The sequence below is a fragment of the Epargyreus clarus genome, unplaced genomic scaffold, assembly GCF_041222505.1.
Source record: "Epargyreus clarus isolate Ecla_fem2 unplaced genomic scaffold, WU_Ecla_fem_2.2 ptg000024l, whole genome shotgun sequence".
In the NCBI taxonomy this organism is placed as follows: domain Eukaryota; kingdom Metazoa; phylum Arthropoda; class Insecta; order Lepidoptera; family Hesperiidae; genus Epargyreus; species Epargyreus clarus.
In genome coordinates this window covers 2,312,556-2,332,143 of record NW_027332231.1, presented here as the reverse complement: position 1 = coordinate 2,332,143, position 19,588 = coordinate 2,312,556, and the positions used below count along the sequence as shown (strand labels likewise).

The 19,588-nt window shown below is 36.7% G+C and overlaps 1 protein-coding gene and 2 non-coding genes across 3 annotated transcripts in view; 1 reads left to right on the top strand and 2 right to left on the bottom strand.

Moving 5' to 3' along the window:
• Nucleotides 1–19,588, bottom strand: part of LOC140752145 (L-dopachrome tautomerase yellow-f-like) — a 360,210-nt gene that overhangs the window by 49,066 nt on the left and 291,556 nt on the right. The window lies entirely within an intron of this gene.
• Nucleotides 6,597–6,668, top strand: TRNAC-GCA (transfer RNA cysteine (anticodon GCA)). Its single transcript has one exon. It is a non-coding gene; the product is annotated as a tRNA-Cys (tRNA).
• On the bottom strand, nucleotides 7,432–7,503 carry TRNAC-GCA (transfer RNA cysteine (anticodon GCA)). Its single transcript has one exon. It is a non-coding gene; the product is annotated as a tRNA-Cys (tRNA).

The following is a 19,588-nucleotide window of genomic DNA, read 5'->3' as shown; positions in this document are numbered from 1 at the left end:
AATTGCTGTCTTAAATGTAGCTAATTAAAATTTACAAAAGTCTATAGTTGAATTTCATACATAATAATAAATAAGTCAATCAAATACATTTAACCAAGCATTTTGCCGTTATCGTTTTTTTATAGTATAACATTTTGTTACATGTTACAATATGTTTATTTATCAATAACATTTTAAAACATAATGCTAAGCAAAAAGGCTCAAACGAAGTTGTGACGTGTAAAAGCGAAGTAGCGAATAGTAGCTAGTATATAACAATCTAGCTCTTATACAGCTCACGGTAGGCTTTGTTGTCCGAAGCTGAGCTATTGTTTTGCCTGATACTATAATGTTAGAAACAGATTAACACTACCCAAACTCATTTATTTTAATAATATTCTTAAATATTTTATTGAATACCTGAGAGTACAAAATATCTGCATGAAATATTAAAAACAGTACGCCTTTATTATTAATAATACTGATACTCCCATCTCATTTAGCACAAAAGACACAAGTTACATTAAAAACATTAAATTCCCGATGTGCCTGCATTTTATTGGATTCCTGTCTAAAGAACGTTTTATGAAACATTTTCAAAGAAAAAATAGGTAAGTATGTCATTATTATATTAAATAAAATCGATCTTTCAGTGGAGGGTCATCTGTTTCTAAGCTTCACATCCACACAAAAACCAACAATACAGATACTTTTCTACATATTACAAATAGATATAAAATTTAAATTACCACCTAAAAATTACGAACTCTATCTATAAAAAAAACCGTTTAACACTCGTACCTACTTGGTAAAATAGCACCAAATTCCGAAAACAGACAATATTCTATCTTTACAGGCAATATTTCAGATACAGTACAAATTGCGGTACGGAGAACTCGTTGTTTTGCTACTGTACAATGTTACGGTCGAAACAGATTGCCAATAACCGAAAACAAAACTAGGTGTCTACTGTTTTCGAAATTGCTTCGAGATTATCAACAGATTTCGTCTGTGACTTCGTTTGCGTCTTTAGGCTCTGCTTTTAATTACCATGATAAAATAAAGAAATTCATCATTATCAACCCACTACTGGACACGGGTCTCCTCTCAGAATGAGAACGGTTAGGCCATAGTCCACCACGCTGGCCAAATGCGTATTGGTAGACTTCACATACCTTTGAGATTTTTTAAATTATAAATCTCTCAGGTGTGCAGGTTTCCTCACGATGTTTTCCTTCACCGTTTTAAGCAAAGTGATAACTAATTTCTAATGCGCTCATAACTTTGAAAAATCAGAGGTGCGTGCCTGGGATTTGAAACTTGGACCCCTCGTTCGAGAAGCCGAGTTTCTTAGCCATTAGGCTATCACTGCTTCTGCAGAGAAAGAAATTAAAGTTAATAAAATCCTTAGGATTGATGAATCATAAAGGTGCTTACCGGAGGCACCACCACGACACCCAATTCTGTCTTATAAAAACAAGGTTAAGTGTTCTTGTTTTCATTTAATGGAAGTGGTCAGGATATGCTTATAAGACGGATTCCAATCAGTGGCGGACTAACATCGGAGGCCCGGCGAGGAAAGTTGAATGGACGCTCCCTGTGTAAAAAGTTCGCCTGTGATTCGTGAACGTTTTTTTTCGGTGACTGATATACATTTCATAGATTGTTTTGTTTTCATAGTTTTATTGTTTTTCGACTTTTTTTAACAACTGTGTTTGGAGGCCCCCAGGATTGGATACCCGGGACGATCCGCCCCTTCCATCCTCCCCCCCCCCCCACCAAAAAGGCACTAGAGGTTCCAATTTAGTCCTCAGAGGTAACGACGCGTCTGCACTCTGCAGCTAATCTCAGATGAGACTAATCCTTTTTAAAATTGACGGTAGACATCGATGGCACCAGTTACTAGGTTGCTACTTTCCATCAGGTACTGCATGCTCGTTTCCCACCTCTATGTTACCTATATAAAAATTCAAATACATGTTGGTTTAGTACATATTTTTGAAGTTGGCGCTCATATTGGACGCTGTTTACGCCGTTATCCAACGAAATATATTGAAGGTTGAAAAAACGTTAACGAAGGATAAAAAAAAATACGTGTCGAATAGATAACCTCTCTTCCCTTGGGAAGTCGGTTAAAAAAGTGATCAGCTTTAGATATAACCCTATTCTAGTCGGTTCAATTGACCAATTTCCATCGTCGGTGATGACCATTTATCAGCTGATGGATTACATGGTAGTTTGCTACTAAAATAAAGATTTTGCTTTATTGCCCTGCCGACCACAAGGTATGATTTGATATTAATTTACCTTATAATTAGGTATCTTAAAGCTACATATATATCCCAAGAGAACTCTTTACCGATGTAAATGAATATGGATATTTTGTGCTAAAATTTATTTACTTTTGTCTAGACATTCAACGTTGTGAAGCATAAACATCCAAATAAGGGGACGTAAATTATCGCCCTGGGACATTTTACCGGGATAATAAGTCCTATATGTTAATTTAGGTGACAGACATCTTGTGTGCGAAATTTAATTTAAATCCATGCACTACATTTCGCAATATTAAGTAACAAATACTCATATTAATAATATTATTTTAGGTTGAATGTAAAGCTTAAGAAATCTAACTTAGCGAGCCTTATTTTTTTACTTTTATTACTTATGATATTCGCCGTATAACACATACATAATCGTACGAATATTTTGATTTCTCTAAATAAAGATAACATTAAAATGGTATTCGTTCATAGTAATGTATAATTTTATTATGAACGATCTCTTATAGGTGCTATGACATTGGTGGTAGGTGAATAGGTAATACCGTCCGTGTAGTTCCGGGAGTAGAATAGGACTACGGTATCTCCTGCCTGTTGTAAGAGGCGACTAAAAGGGGGGCTTTCGGGGTTGCGGGTGGCAAGAGTGGGAGCTCGAACCGCCCGGTCAGCGATCCCGGAAAGGACGTTTATATGTGTGGTTGCATATCGTCATACACACCAGACGGTGTGGCGTGCGTCAAGCTCACCTGGGCGGAGCCCGATGGGGCAATGCGCTAAGAGGACTCCGGTTGCGTTCCTTTGGAGATCCCGGAGTCCTCTACGCAGCGCCGAGGACGGCCACCGGGGGGGTTTTAGTGCGGTAAGAATTCCACAAAACCTCTTGTCGCTCTCACGACATGGGGTACATTTTGAAGGAATAGGTAATAAATCGTGTTATTCAACCCTTAAATATAAATCAATATGCAAACTGATTTCGTCCAAATTTTGTCTCATATTTTAATCTAATTTACTTCCAATTTTAATATGAAGCTTGCAATTTTCCTTTGAAAGAAAATTGGCTTTAAATTTCATTCATGGAAAAATGTCTGCAAGTCTGCAAGTATGGGAACTCGTCTTTCGTTATTTAGAATATACTAAGGAGTTTTTATATGAAATTAAAATAAAAAATATGTATGCAGACAGATTACTGGTATTTGGTCGATTTATGCAATGGTTGCCATAGCAGACCATGGACACCTACGAGTATAAGCAACCCATTCCAAACACATAAAATGGAAGTCATATTTGAAACCATCCATGCGTTAAAAGAACTTTGTCGCAACACATAGGGAGGTTAGACAGAAAAAGATGTGGCAGTAGTATCTTCAGATGTCCCTGTAGTTCCGGGACTAGAATAGGGCTACGGTATCCCCTGCCTGTTGTAAGAGGCGACTAAAGGGGCTTCCGGGGTTGTGGGCGGCAAGAGTGGTAACTCGAACCGCCCGGCTAGTGACCCCGGGAAGGACGGCGGTATGTGTGGTCGCATACCGTCGTGCCCACCAGACGGTGTGGCGAGCGTCAAGCTCACCTGGGCGGAGCAAGATGGGGCAACGCGCTAAGAGGACTCCGGTTGCGTTCCTTTGGAGATCCCGGAGTCCTCTACGCAGCGCCGAGGACGGCCACCGGGGGGGGGGGGGGGGGGTTGGTGCGGTAAGAATCCCACATAACCCCGTGCCGCTCCCACGGCATAGGGTACCTATTAAAGGTTTCCCCCTCGTAAACAAAAAATAAAAAAATAAAAATAGTATCTTCGGAGTCGCACCTATTGTCTTACTCATAATTTAAATAATGAGTGCCTCATAGTGCTGAAGGTGGTAGAACCCTTTGGGCTTCGACTACGGCGGCGCCACCGCTACACCTATTTCTAGCTAATAGCAGCAGTGTTAAGCGCTGCTGTGTTATGGTTTGAAGGGTGTGGTAATGGGGCATACTTTTCCGGTGCGTTCCAGCTTAGTCCTCAAGGTAGCGGCGCGTCTGTGGCCGACCTCAGGTAGGTATCTAATCATATTTAGAGTTGATTACTGATGTCCATGGGCGGCAGTAGCCACTTACCATCAGGTGCACTGCATGCTCGTCTGCTACTCTTATATCTATTGTAAAACGGCTAGGTACTAAGATAACAAAACTAAATTTACATTTATTACTCTCTACTATAGTGATAAAGTATTTAAACCGGCAAAAAGCAGATACGACAAATAATTAATGTTAGCAAAACAATGAATGATGTGACCTTTGGACTGTTCATAATTAATAGATTGCAAAATTAGTATTATGTAATCAATTTTATAATGGCGTGATGAATCACAATTAGGTATATTAGTTGTAGGTGTCTGTAGACCATTTCGAAATATTTTTAGTATTTTATATCAACGACAATGGATTATATGAATGTTGTAGGTAATTAGCATCCTGTCCCTGTAGTTCCGGGACTAGAATAGGGCTACGGTATCCCCTGCCTGTCGTAGAAGGCGACTAAAGGGGGCTTCCGGGGTTGCGGGCGGCAGGAGTGGGAGCTCGAACCGTCCAGCAAGCGACCCCGGGAAGGACGGCGGTATGTGTGGTCGCATACCGTCGTAAACACTACATGGTGTAGGACGAGCGAAAACTGCTCCCCCAGGGTAGAGACCGATCGGGGCATCGCGCTTGGAGGGCTCCGGTTGTGTTCCGTCGGAGATCCCGGAGTTCTCCAAAAAGCGTTGAGGACGGCTACCGGGGGGGTTTTAGTGCGGTATAAATCCCACATAACCCGGCGTCGCTCCTATGTCGTCGGGGACCTTTTGAAGGTTTCCCCCTCGAGAAGAAAAAAAAAATAAAAATAAGGTAATGAGCATCCACGTCACCTGATGGTAAGTGGCTACTGCCGCCCATGGACATCTGTAATCAATCCGCGTTACGATTAGACAAACCGCATGGAGAAGCGGTCACCATACCGGTCTGACGCGCAAAGGGTTCCGGGTTCGATCCCCGGCCAGGCACATATCTGAATGATGAATTTAGATATCTGTTCTGGGTCTGGGTGTTTGTGTATTCGTCTTTGTGTGTATATAATTACTATGATTTTTTTATATTAACGAAAAAAGTGTTTTTTTTTTTAAGAAAAAAAAAAGAAAAACTATTCTGGACTGAAATTTTTTAGACAACCCATTTGCAATATACTTTTTGACATATTTAATTTCATATAAAAAAGGTTTCATCCATTAAGCAGCTTGGTGAAGGTCGTCTTATATCGGGATCTTATAAGTTATAAGATAAGTAAGTATCCCTTACTACACCCTTCAAACCAGAATACAGCAGCGCCTAACATTGCTTTTATATGCAGACATAGGTGTGGCGGTGGTGCCGTTAGATTCGAACCACAAAAGGTTCTACTACCTCGAAAATGGTATATGTACATCAGTATCACCCAAGGTCACCAGTAACCAGCTCAGGCGCTACTTGAAGCCGATCACAGGGGTATTACCACCGAGAACTAAGCTTCGCCTCATATTATGTAGGTCGGTAAGTATATAATTTCCACCGAAACACAAAGACTGTTTCTCTATACAGTCTGATTCATTTCAATTTCAATTAGGTGTCCAAAATGTAAACAAAGAAATGTCACTGTCAAAATTAACAAGAAACACAAACTTTAACAAACTCAACAAAAAACGAAAATTTAACAAATATACACAATTTAACAAAAACATTATGTAAACGAGAAAACATTAGAGTTTGATCACAATCACGAAAATGAATAATATCAGTTACGAAACTTAAAAATGACAGCACAAGAAATGTCTTGGATTCCGATTGTGTTACCATTATCACATTTTAATTTTCTACCATAATTTTGTTTTTTATTATTATTACTGTATGGAACGAAATTGAGGTGATATAAATATTAGAAAATGTGAATTAATCTTAATTTATTTACATTATTATTTTATTATTGTTGTATTACTTAAATATCGACAAAAATAAAAACTACCATTTCTAACGTATTTTCTTGATAGGTCAACACCTTTGTTTACATTTTGGACACCTAATTATGAATCAGAGTATAGACACATGTTTTGTGACCTGTGACACATTTTGAACCACAACGTGTAAGGAAAAGGTATTTTATTGAGTCGATTAATTTTACAATAACAAAAATGGATTGTACAATAACTATGATGAAATAATATTAAAATAATGTAATATTTGTGGTCAATGACTTGTGTATATTGCATCATCACTATCTATGAATAACACCTACACATATTATGTATAATGTTTAGTTAAATTGTGAAGGATATTTTTAAAGAATTACTCATCGGGGATATAGCTCAGTGGTAGAGCAATCGACTGCAGATCGATAGGTCCCCGGTTCAAATCCGGGTGTCCCCTATCTCCAAAATATATTTTTGATAAAACGAGGATCATTTACTTAATAAATTTTCGGCAAATAAATAATAATCAACGAATATTGATAAATACGATTAGTTTTTGATTGATGTCACAAGGTACCGGTTTAGATACTAGTTTTAGCATCAAAACCTCCCTCCTCGCGAACTCCTTACACAAGATTTTTTATTAATAAAATATTGTGTTTTCTGTGTTCTTAAAATTTGCGATGCAAATTTGTAATGCAGTCACTAGTTAAGTAGTACTACCTATATGCGGATGTTCCATATAATAATATGAGTTCTAAGTATATTAAAATTAAACCAGTTTTCAAATGTCAGTCTATCTTTCCTTTAGTTATAAAGGCTAATTTGGTAAAATATAGAACCGACTTACTGGACTACAGGACTACATTATTGTCTAAAGTTAGTTAGGCTTATTACCTTCAAAATATTTAGAGGTTCTACGTAATTTAAATAAAAAACATATCTAAATTAAATCAGTCAGGATCTCGGTATATTAATTAATAGTATTTGTGTAACATAAGAATGGGTCAACCCATTGCTATCCTACTCTACTTTTTATAGAACTTTCAGGTGCTAGTTTACTCACGATGTTTTCATTCACCGTTTAAAGTAGTGATAATGAATTTTTACTAGGTATATAACTCAGACAGAATAAATAAAATCAGGTGGGAACATCATCGGTTTTATAGAATTTCAGGACAAAACAATTGTAGGTCAAATATAGAAAAAAAAATTGAAGTAGGGGACACCCGGATTTGAACCGGGGACCTATCGATCTGCAGTCGATTGCTCTACCACTGAGCTATATCCCCAATGAGTGGAACGTTAAAAATATCTTTTACAATATCCGTATAAATTATAGACTATTATTATTATTACAACAAAGATTCAACACTTCTTAAAATATTAAATTTCTTCGAACTTTGAACCTCGTCCCACAATAGTTTTATTTACAAACTTAAACAATAACAAATAACTTGCACAAACAAACTGCTTCAATCCATTTGACAGAATTCTGGAACGGGTCCTGAGCCATAAGTAGCAGCGATTGCCAATATGTCCCGTGCCATGCTCCATGGGTGGGGACACCTTAGTTTAGGCAGAAATTTTGGGACAAAACAATTATAGATTATAATAAATAAAGTCTTTTAAATAAAATTTACGAAATTAAGTTAAAGTAGGCAATGGGCATGCTGTCCACTTAATGTTGAGTGAGTCACGACAACGATTTTTATGTAAGAATTTGTCACCTTAAATAAGATTTTCCATCCGAAGTCGATTGAAGGTATCTCTACCAAGCTTATGTGAATTGTCACGCCCTCTAAACCAGAGCCCGGCAGTGCTTGGTAGCTAAAGTTCGCGTAAAACTGCTAGTCCGCTCTGAACATAGAAATGAATCGCGTCGCCAATGCAAATTGTATGACTACACCTGCTGCGGACTAGCAGTTTGGCGCGAACTATACAGTTTTTATAAACCCCGGCCCAGTCAAACCAATTATGAATTTACCAGTTTGAAACTGTATTAAAAAAAAAACAAACCCTTTTCATAGTAAATTTTTGGTATCAATAGAAATAACACTTTAGTTGTAATAATTTTGTGTCGTCTGACGAATTAAAATCTGTTTTAAATGAAGTCTTAATCTAATAAAATATCCTTGGAAAAACCAAAATCTTGGCAACACCAGCCGTAACACCGGATGAATGAGGTTGCCAGCGCAAAGTATCCCCCATCTTGAAACTCAGACGCCATCTCGTAGATAAAATACGTGTAAAACACGTACGTACCTAGATTTAGGATCTGATCTCGGAGATTTATCTGGCACATACAGGTGTGATTCTATGAAATGTAGCATTTGTATTAGAATTTCACATCAAAATAACTTACTTTGATATTTATAACCAACCCCAGATAAGATAAGAGTCCTACCTGAGTTTGGGCATAAATGTTTCTACTCTTGACGAATAAGTTTGATTTAGTCTATCCCTATAGCGTAGTGTAGTGGAAACAGATTAGGGCTATGGTATCATCTGCCTGTCGCAAGAGGCGTCTAAAAAGGGATTTCTGGGAAGCCGGGAGGAAAGAGTAGGAGATGGAACCGTCCAGCAAGTGACCTTGCGAACATTATGTGTGTTGTTGTGCGAACGTTGTGTTCACCTGGGCGGAGCCTGAAGGGGCGACGCTTTCAGAGGACTCCGGTTGCATTTCTTTGGAAATCCTAGAGTCCTCTTTACAGCGTCGAGGACAGCCACCGAAGGGAGTAAGTACGGTAAAAAATTCATATAACCCTGTGTCACTCCCACGTCACCGGGTACCTTTTAGAGGTCCCCCTCTTTTACAAAAAAAAGGATATATTATCTCTCTGACCACAATCTTGAGACCGGAACACAGCAACACTTAAAACTGTTATACGGCAGAAAGAGCTGCAAAATCTCCACCGCAAAGTCGAACCCCGAAGTAAAATGCATGCATTTAAACATAATACTTACATTTTCTCTAAAGTAGCAACCCTGTCCATCATTAGGTAGACTGAAGGCGAACTTGAATAGAAAATCCACTTAATAGTATTAAACTTCGTATTTTGTAGATGAAAGGACTAGACACTATCCTCTGCATTTTGAAAAGTAGCTGAATTGATTACGGGAATGGATTTTAAAATAGTGAATCGAATTAAAAAGAGGAAAGTTTTGCAGTATTGAGAAACATAGTTTATTCCCGCTAAGACTTTAAAGATAAATGAAATAAAACTAAATTAATTTAATTTAAAGGTAGTAGAACTTTTTTATATACGAGTAGGAGTAGCAAACGAGTATGCAGTCTACTTGATACCATCAATTGGCTATTACCGGTCATGGACAACTGTAATAAACCCCAGATAGGATTAGATATTCCTGCTAGAGGTCGGTCATAGATGTGTCGCTACCCCTGAGGATTAAGCTGGAACGCCTCGAAAAAGTATATCTCCCTTACCACACCCTTCAAATATAGAACAGAACAGCGTTTATTGCTGCTAATAGGTAGAAAAAGTGGTGGCGGTGGTGCCTCCGTTGCACCACAAAAGCTTCCACCACAACCTTCAGTCGTACCTTCATTTGAACCGCGCCACAGAGCACCTTCATACTCTTAACACACTCTACTCGCGCCTACATATAATGAGCCAATACGGAAATCAGTTTCTCGAGTTAAAACACGAAGCCACATTTCAGCGCGCAGTATTAACGTTATAAACCTTACCCTTTGTGCGGGACCTACTATTTTAATACATGATTTACCGTGATTAAGTTGTCAGCGGTAGAGGCGCGGGCTTCGCAACAATAGCAGTCGATTACCGCGTAAGGGACTCGCTTCACCAGTGATGTTGAAGCTAGAAATATTTGTAAAGATAAGAAAACTAGAAATAATTTAGTAGAAAAAGATGCATTGAAATTAGTGTCGATATTGTTTGCAAATCGTTTTAAAATAGTATATTTAATTATAAATATAGTTCTACAACCCTTGACACAAATATATGCAATAAATACCTATAGAATTTTATTTTTCGTTTTTTTTTTATATATAATGATTATAATTTTTTTTTTATAGATATATATATATATATATATTTTATTTTTTTTATAATATGAGAGTAGCAGACGAGCATGCAGTCCACCTGATGGTAAGTGACTACTGCCGCCCATGGACATCTGAAATCAACCCCAGATAGGATTAGATATTCCTACCTGAGGTCGGTCACAGATGCGCCGCTACCCCTGGGGACTAAGCTGGAACGCCTCGGAAAAGTCTATCTCCCTTACCACACCCTTCAAACCGGAACACAGCTGCGCCTAACACTGCTGTTATTAGGTAGAAATAGGTGTGGCGGTGGTGCCGCCGGAGTCGAACCACAAAGGGTTCTACCACCTTCAAAATAATTTAGGAGTAGCAGACGAGCATGCAGTCCACCTGATGGTAAGTAGCTACTGCCGCCCATGAACAACTGTAATCAACCCCAGACAGGAATAGATATTCCTACCTGAGGTCGGCCACAGATGCGCCGCTACCCCTGAGGACTAAGCTGAAACGCCTCGGAAAAGTATGTCTCCCTTACCACATCCTTCAAATGGAACACAGCAGCGCCTAACACTGTTGTTATTAGGCAGAAATAGGTGTGGCGGTGGTGCCGCCGGAGTCGAAACACAAAGGGTTTTACCACCTTCAACAATATAATTATATTTGAATTGTTTCACTTACGAATTGATATTACACGATAATAATAGTCGCTACACGATAATAGTCGATAGTATGACAGATACATAACAGCGTGCAGTTGAAAGCAGTTTACTGAACAAAGAGATAAATTTAATTTGACATACTAGATTATGATGATATTGGAAATAGATGGTTATTTGTTGTAAAATCAATTTAGTAGCATTATTCGCTGTAAAATGTGTTTACGTATTTACGTTATAACTGCATTTTCAGCGAATCGCTTGTAAATCTGCGTGCTAGTGCGCTAGACCAAGTTCTGGCTATACTTTATATTGCCTTTTATTAATATTTTAGAATGCGGGATCACGCAGAATTGTCAAATCCTGATTCCAGTATTGAATATAATTTATTTTCTCTAATGGTTTATCCAAAATTAAAATCCTTACATATACGTACAACTTTTTTTTGTTTACGAGGGGGAAACCTTCAAAAGGTACTCGACGCCGTGGGAGCGACGACGGGTTATGTAGAACTTTTACCACACTAAAACTCCCTCGGTGACCGCCCTCGGCGCTGCGTAAAGGACTCCGGGTTCTCCAAAGGAATGCAACCGGAGTCCTCTAAGCGAGTTGCTCCGTCAGACTCCGCTCAAATGAGCATGATGATGAAGCTCATCTTTCCTTTTTTAGTGTACGCCGGTGTGCGGTCATATATTCATACTATCGTTCTTCCCGGGGTCGCTAAGCGGGCGGTTGGAGCTCCCACTCTTGCCGCCTACAATCCCGAAAGCCCCCTTTTAGACGCTTCTTACGACAGGCAGAGGATACCGTAGCCGTAGAGACACCTGGTCCCGGAACTCAGGGATAACACATCTCTACTTCTAACCGCACAATAAGACCCCATAGAGTCTCACAGAAAGAAGAATTAAACCTGAAACCCCGCGGCAGATCTCCCCTGTCTCAGTCATACTTTTGAAAATACACCAAATTATTTCTCACGTCAATTATATTGCATATAATAGTTAAACAAACAATGATTTTATTTAAAAACAAACAACCACTATCATCGTATTACTGTCCATAAATGGAGGTCAGAGGTGTAGGTTTCAAATTACATGTTAATTATTATAGAGTTGATATTTTATTATATTGGAACCATTGTGGTCAGTAAAATTTCTAGCAATATTATCATTGGAAATTAAAATCAAATTGATTCGTCCATACTAATAACATGAATACGAAATACTGTTTGTTAAACTAGTAAACTGATTTTGATGAAATTTAACATGACAATAAGGTATGCGAAGAGGCACACAAATATAACTAATATCTTGTTTAAATTATCTTGAGAGAAAGTTCTTTATTCCTTCCTTAAAATTACATGTGTTAAATTATTTATATTTATGTTAATTAATTAAGGTTAATTAAGGTGAACTTATCTGTAAGCAGTTATTGTAATAACTATTTGCAATATAACTTAGGTCTTATTCAGTTCAAATAATTTCACATGATCTATTTTAGGTCTCTTATTTTACGTTTATAATCTTTTCACTTACCCAGCCAAAAAAGAGTTACCAACACAACCAATAAGATAGACTTCTCCGTGATAATTTCATCGACTACAAAATAAATCCGAACGAAAATAGAGGCGAAGATGGGAGACCCGTAAAAAGTTTTTTAACAAATTACACGAATTCACTCACACTAATGTTGTTGTTTCATGTCAAAAGAGGAAACTTAGATACGAAACGAAGTTCCCAAACGATATTTTCCCCTGAAAAAGTAATATAAAGTTGGGCAACGTCCAAGCGTTCGGAGGCTTTTTTAAGGGAATAGGTAAAATAAAAGTGGACAATACCCAGCTATGAAGCGAAGGACTGAAGTTGGGCTCGTTACGTCTATAGATAGAAAACGCAATGTAATACACGAAAAGCGATGTTTTTTTGTTTATCAAATATTCACATTTCTAACTTATAATAACATTATTATTTTCAAAACTAAAATTCACGCTATAACAGAACTAAAAAGCAATAATCGTCGCAATCTGGTAACTTTGCGATTAACTTTCTGTGAGGCGCTTGAACAATCTCGCCTCGAAAATCGTTTATCCTGAGGATACAACGACAATAGTACAGAATTATTAAAAACGTGTGTTGTCATCGTTTTTTGATAATTCTTCAAAATTTTGAATTAAACTGAACGTTCAAAGTGGATAGAAATCGGGTTCAAAGATTTCGTTACTTAGTTACATACATACATACCCACATACATACATACAACCCAAGCTAATAAAAGCGTGTTAATAATAAGTAGTCAGAAACTCAGAAAGCAATAATAGTTGTGAAGGATTTAGCCCCCCAGCCCCCCATGCTAAAGATCTAGGGTACGAATAGCAAGCAGCTCTTTAAAGTCATGTGTGTAGTTAATATAAATAATGATAAATTACAGTCACTGTCATCTTAGTGTAATTATTTTATGGTTCTACTAGCCGACCCGGCAAACGTTGTGTTGCCATAAATAAAAAAATGTGAAGAGTGAACAACCCTTATTATTTAATGGTATGAAAAATAGATAGTAGCCGAGTCTCAGGCCTACTGAATATGCATATAAAATTTGGTGAAAATCGGTAAAGCCGTTTCGGGGGAGTACGGTAACTAACACTGTGACACGAGAATTTTATATATAAGATTACTTGTCTCAGATCTCTCCACACAAGTAGGGACATATACCTTACTCCCTACATTGCAGTATTAATGCAGATGCCTTCTTATAACAACCTTATGACCTTATAACAACGACTAATTAATCAATTTGAAATGTTAAACATTACAACACAAACAAGCGAATTTAACAAACGAAAAAATGACCAAGCAACAAAATTTTCCCAAACATCATAGTGAAACTTTTACCCAACCCTTTCATTTAAACACACACCACACAAACTCTTTACACAATTTAATGCAACGGGCACGTACAGGCTTGAGAAAATTTAGAACATTCGTTAGCATTAAGACCTAGCCGTATGCTTACGTCATCCTCTAAAATAAGATTTTCACACTTAAGTCCCGCGATGTAAGAAGCAACATTGTTAGTTTATTTTTCACATTATTTTCTGAAGCAGATGAATTTTAAAATCTTTTTAGTTTTCTTTTAGTAAGTTAATGAACTAAGTCTTGCAAGTTTGTTATAATTAACTATGTAGAATCCATGAAATATGGTTATAGTTATTCGATGTTCTTATTTTGTTTAAAGAGTACATCTTTTAGAAGAGTTTTTTTTTGCATTTATAGTTCTATGTTCTATGTTTTAGTTTTTGGGGTCAACGCCCTATTTATTTCTACTACATCTTTATTAATGCCAAGATAAGAGAGCTGCTGTGTTCCGGTTTGAAGGGTGTGGTAAGGGAGACAGACTTTTCCGAGGTGTTCCAGCTTAGTCCTCAGGGGTAGCGGCGCATCTGTGGCCGACCTCAGGTAGGAATATCTAATCCTATCTGAGGTTGATTACAGATGTCCATGGGCGGCAGGAGCCACTTACCATCAGGTGGACTGCATGCTCGTCTTCTACTCCTATATTATAAAAAAAAGCTAGCTAACATAGTCCTTAGTGTTAAAACTAAGGAAAGTGGACTTCTGGAAAGATCCCGGCTCTATTTTGAGTTGACATAATATGTAGCTTGGGGATAATGGGTTGAAATAATTATATTTATACTCGTTTACTATTTCTATTTATTTTGCATAGAAACACTAAACGAATTAGAATGTGTAAGAACATGAAATTTTACACTTTAAACGCATAATTAAACTGCAAAACTCAAATTAAGCGCAACACAAGCGCAGATTCGTCGGCACGTTCACGAATATCTATTTAAAATTAATTGCACAGCGCGAAACCACAGTTTGATGCTGTGCACCACTCCGGCTTAATTGCATTTAGTTCACAGCATACATCATTAATACATGAATTATAACATACTTCTATCTACATGGTAAGACTATCGCCCGTTCCTAATAATTTGACAATTTTGGCATATTAGAAATTATCAAATTTCAATTTCTGGTAGAGAAAAATATAGGGGAAATTATTATACAAGTGCTTAATTTGTAATATGATATGATATATATGATCAATATTGCCCATTTAAAAATCTTCGAAATGAAGCCTTGAAAATCTTCAGAGATTTTCGACTAAACAGAGGACTTAAGTCTTATTAAGTTATCTGTAATTTCAAAGAAGTATTTCTATACCAATCTGCGATTTCCTAGAGTGATCAACTATTAAAAAAACCCAGTACCTAATAATCGGACTAATAATTTTAAATCTCATTTACATATTAAATTAATCAACCTATTTTTGTATAAAAAAATGCTTCAAACCCAAATATTTTGGGGTCGTGGACTTGAGATCCGACAGCCATGATCTAGGTACGTAAATGTAGGTCACAACAATTAATTTGTATTATGACGGAGGGTTGTTTGTTATAAACGGTGTCGGAAACAGTTGATCGATAAGGAACTGTATTCATATTATTCATAATTAATTTCTTCTTTTAAGTAGGTGCATATTAATGCCAATGGAAGTGGTAGTTCCAAATTAGTTTGCGTGTAACAAAAATGCGTTCGGTTGACAAAAATATTTTAATTGGCCTAAAAATGAGAAATTGAGGTCAAAACAAGAAATAATTAAAATTGCACACCTGTACTATCAATCATGTTTGAAAAACGTTTGTTTGCACTATACAATAAACATAATGATTAATGTTATATATTAACAGGCGAGGTTACTGAATTCAAATAAATGAATATGTGTTCATGCGGTAAAAAACATTTAAATATGATTTTTTGAATGAATTGACGGACAAAGCTGCTGAATGCAATGAGCTATTGTCTGTATAAATTAAAACGCGAGCTTATATCCAACAAAAGTGTTGAAAAGAGAATTAAGACTCAAGTGTTGTATGAAAGTTGATCATATAACTGCATAATTTGTTTTTGATTTGGTATTAATGAATACAGTATTGTATAAAATAGCATTTAACACTTTAATATTGCGAAGGTAACCTAACCTAACCTAACCTTAATGTTACTCTTAGCGCATTGCGACTTATTCTATAATTAATTAATTTGAGACAGACTTCAATTAGAACTTAGTTTTTATATAAGTCCATTGACAGCAGTGGCTTAAAGATATTTCTAAATACACCAAATATTTGAGACTATAGCAATATCGCTTCACAAATATCCTAAGCTAAATGAAGCGCCGTCATCAAACATAGGAAGAAACAAGTGACTTACTCCCGAAGTCTTGACTTAATTATGAAGTCTCTGCTTATTAATTGCCAGCTTCTGTACACAACTCGGCTTTAGCTGTAGATTCAGTGGCTATTTATGATTACTTGCAAATAAATATATTCTTTTAATTATTTCAATATAATTATTTTGTTTGGAGTAAGTGTATGCCCTATTAGAAAAATATAAGAAAGAAATATTAAAATAAAAACACTTCTGCACAAAAAAGTGAAAACTTAAAAATATCTCTCATATTAACGTATAAATGTTTCAAACGCGCGCTTTACGAAAATACTTTCTTTTTACGCTTAAAAGGGTGGTTTTTGTCTCCAAACTCCATTCAGCATTTCGTTAAAACAGTATTTTCTTTTGAAAACTTTCTACACTTGTGAAAGGCACGAAATTGTAAAGAAAACACAACACATAAACGTCAAAGTACCAAATAGGATCTTAGGGATTTAAAGGGTAACTAAGAATGTAAATTTTGAAAACCACTCTATTAAAAGGGAGTGGTTTAAAATACCTGTTTAGAAGATCTTGTCTTTGGTTTTATTTTTGTATTTTAAAAATAATATAATTGATTTTTTCTTGTTTTATATTACTCTAAAGCAAAATGAACACTGCGACAGTCTTGATGTTTGATTTCAATCTTATATATAAAATTCTCGTTTCACAATGTTAGTTACCGTACTCCTCCGAAACGGCTTAACCGATTTTCACCAAATTTTATATGAATATTCAGTAGGTCTGAGAATCGGCTACTATCTATTTTTCATACCCCTAAGTGATAAGGGTTGTTCACCCTTAACATTTTCTTATTTATATATGGCAACACAACATTTGCCGGGTCAGTTAGTATGATATAAAACCCTAAACAATACCTAAGGCCTCGGAAAGGCCTTACAGAGGCACATCTTCAAGCCTATATTTAGCAGCATTGCAGCCATTAGTCTTTTAAATTTGTGCAAAAATCGATTAACCTGTTATTAATGTATCTATCCAATTGTTGCCTATTAATGATTTGACAATTTCTACTAAGCAATAACTGTCAAATTTTTATCATCAACAACCCATTATTGTTATACTGCTGGGCACGGGTCTCCTCTCATAATGACAAGGTTTAGGTCATAGTCCATCGCGCTGGCCAAGTAAATATTGGTAGACTTCACATACCTTTGAGATTGTTTTTTATAAATCTCTCAGGTATGCAGGTTTCCTCACGATGTTTTCCTTCGCCATTTAGCAAGTGATAATTAATTTCTAATACGCACATAACTTGAAAAATCAGAGGTGCGTGCCTAGGATTTGAACCCCTCGATCGAAAGGCTTAGTTTCTTAACCACTAGGCTATCACTGCTTTTTTATCTTTAGGCAAAATTGTATAAATTCATTATTATAACTATAATTATATTTATAATAATGAATTATATTATAATTGTATAATTTCATATAATAACAGGCGTTAGTCCCATTACCTGGCCAATATCCCATTCACTGCTGGATTACTATGATTCCTAAATCATTAAATTAACCAAACACGATACTTAATTGAATTAATTAATATTTCTACCTAATAACAGCAGTGTTAGGCTGCTGTGTTCCGGTTTGAAGGGTGTGGTAAGGGAGACAGACTTTTCCGAGGCGGTCCAGCTTAGTCCTCAGGGGTAGCGGCGCATCTGTGGCCGACCTCAGGTAGGAATATCTAATCCTATCTGGGGTTGATTACAGATGTCCATGGGCGGCAGTAGCCACTTACCATCAGGTGGACTGCATGCTCGTCTGCTACTCTCATATTATAATGAAAAAAAATTGCAACTATTAAACAAACACATACTGTTTTTATTTTTACAGAAACAAGCACGCAAATACAAAAAACAAATCAAAGGCGCTGAAAAGATTTTAAGCAAAATTTGAGTGTGAAATCGTTTAAAAGAAGCACGTGTGAGAGATATCGTACAATCAGCAATTATGCTTTCTACAATTTGTGCAAAAATACTTCGCGAATATCTGGCGAAAAGGTCGTGTTTGTAAAAATGTAAATGTTATAGCGCATAGTGGCCGCACATATAAATATTTGAACTGAATACGCTGCACACCGGGCGTGCGCTGTGTGCGCTCTTCTGGACGTATCTCACACCGTTCTGTAACCTATTAAGGCTCCACTCATCCATTTAATCTAATACAAGAATCCTTAGACTGCTAACAGACGGATGCGGAGAACGGGATAAGCAATATTATTCCAGAAGTGGTGTACAGTACCCTTACCATGAGTTTTTACGTTTTGACAAATATGACTGTTTTGGTATTTGTTTACGTATTTGCCCATACAATTTGCAATTCGCAGCGCTCCTGGTGGATTGTATCAGAACTATAGTGTCAGTAACGTAACATTAAATGTGTAAATTGACAAAATGGCGCTTTATGTTTTGTCTCTGTTTTTTGCGAACATGTTATGTAAACAAAAAGTTCATCGTCTCTTGAGCTCTTACTTATTGTTACGTTTACTCAGTCTACTGAAGCAAACAGAATGATGGATTGAGTAAACGTAACGTAAAATTGTGGGATGTTTTGAAAACTCATGGTAAGGGTACAGTGGACAAGGTAAACTATAATCGTGACACTTTGCGATTAATGCTATTGCAAGTAATAAATAAACCACAAACAAAAAATATAAATTACGTAACATTGTTCTAACCGTAGTTGTTAAAGATTTGTTATTTTACGCCATTTGCTTTACATTAAAATATTTAACATTTTTATTTTTATAATATAAGGGTAGCAGACGAGCATGCAGTCCACCTGATGGTAAGTGGCTACTGCTGCCCATGGATATCTGTAATCAACCCCAGATAGGATTAGATATTCCTACCTGAGGTCGGCCACAAATGCGCCGCTACCCCTGAGGACTAAGCTGGAACGCCTCGGAAAAGTATGTCTCCCTTACCACACCCTTCAAACCGGAACACAGCAGCGCCTAACACTGCTGTTATTAGGTAGAAATAGGTGTGGCGGTGGTGCCGCCGGAGTCGAACCATAAAAGGTTCTACCACCTTCAACAATGTTGTTGTTAACAATGTTGTTAATTTTCATTACATTGTTAATTGATTATTTATCACTGTAAAATTCACACTACAAGTACAAAGGCGTAAGCCGGTGTAAAATATAATAATATAATAAAAAATGAAGATAGCTTTCAATTTGAGTTAGCAATTGATAGTTTCTTCCAAACGATAAAAATTTTTGATTACCCCTATATATTTTTCCCCTTTCGCTATATACAAATATTGAATTTCTGTAACATAATTTATATTACCTTGTTTTAGCTTTGTTCTAGCATGCAGGTTCGACTTTCAAACGCATTTAGCCAACTAAGTATTTAATTTCTTTAACATACTTTTTGTATCCGCTTTGTTCCACGAAGAAT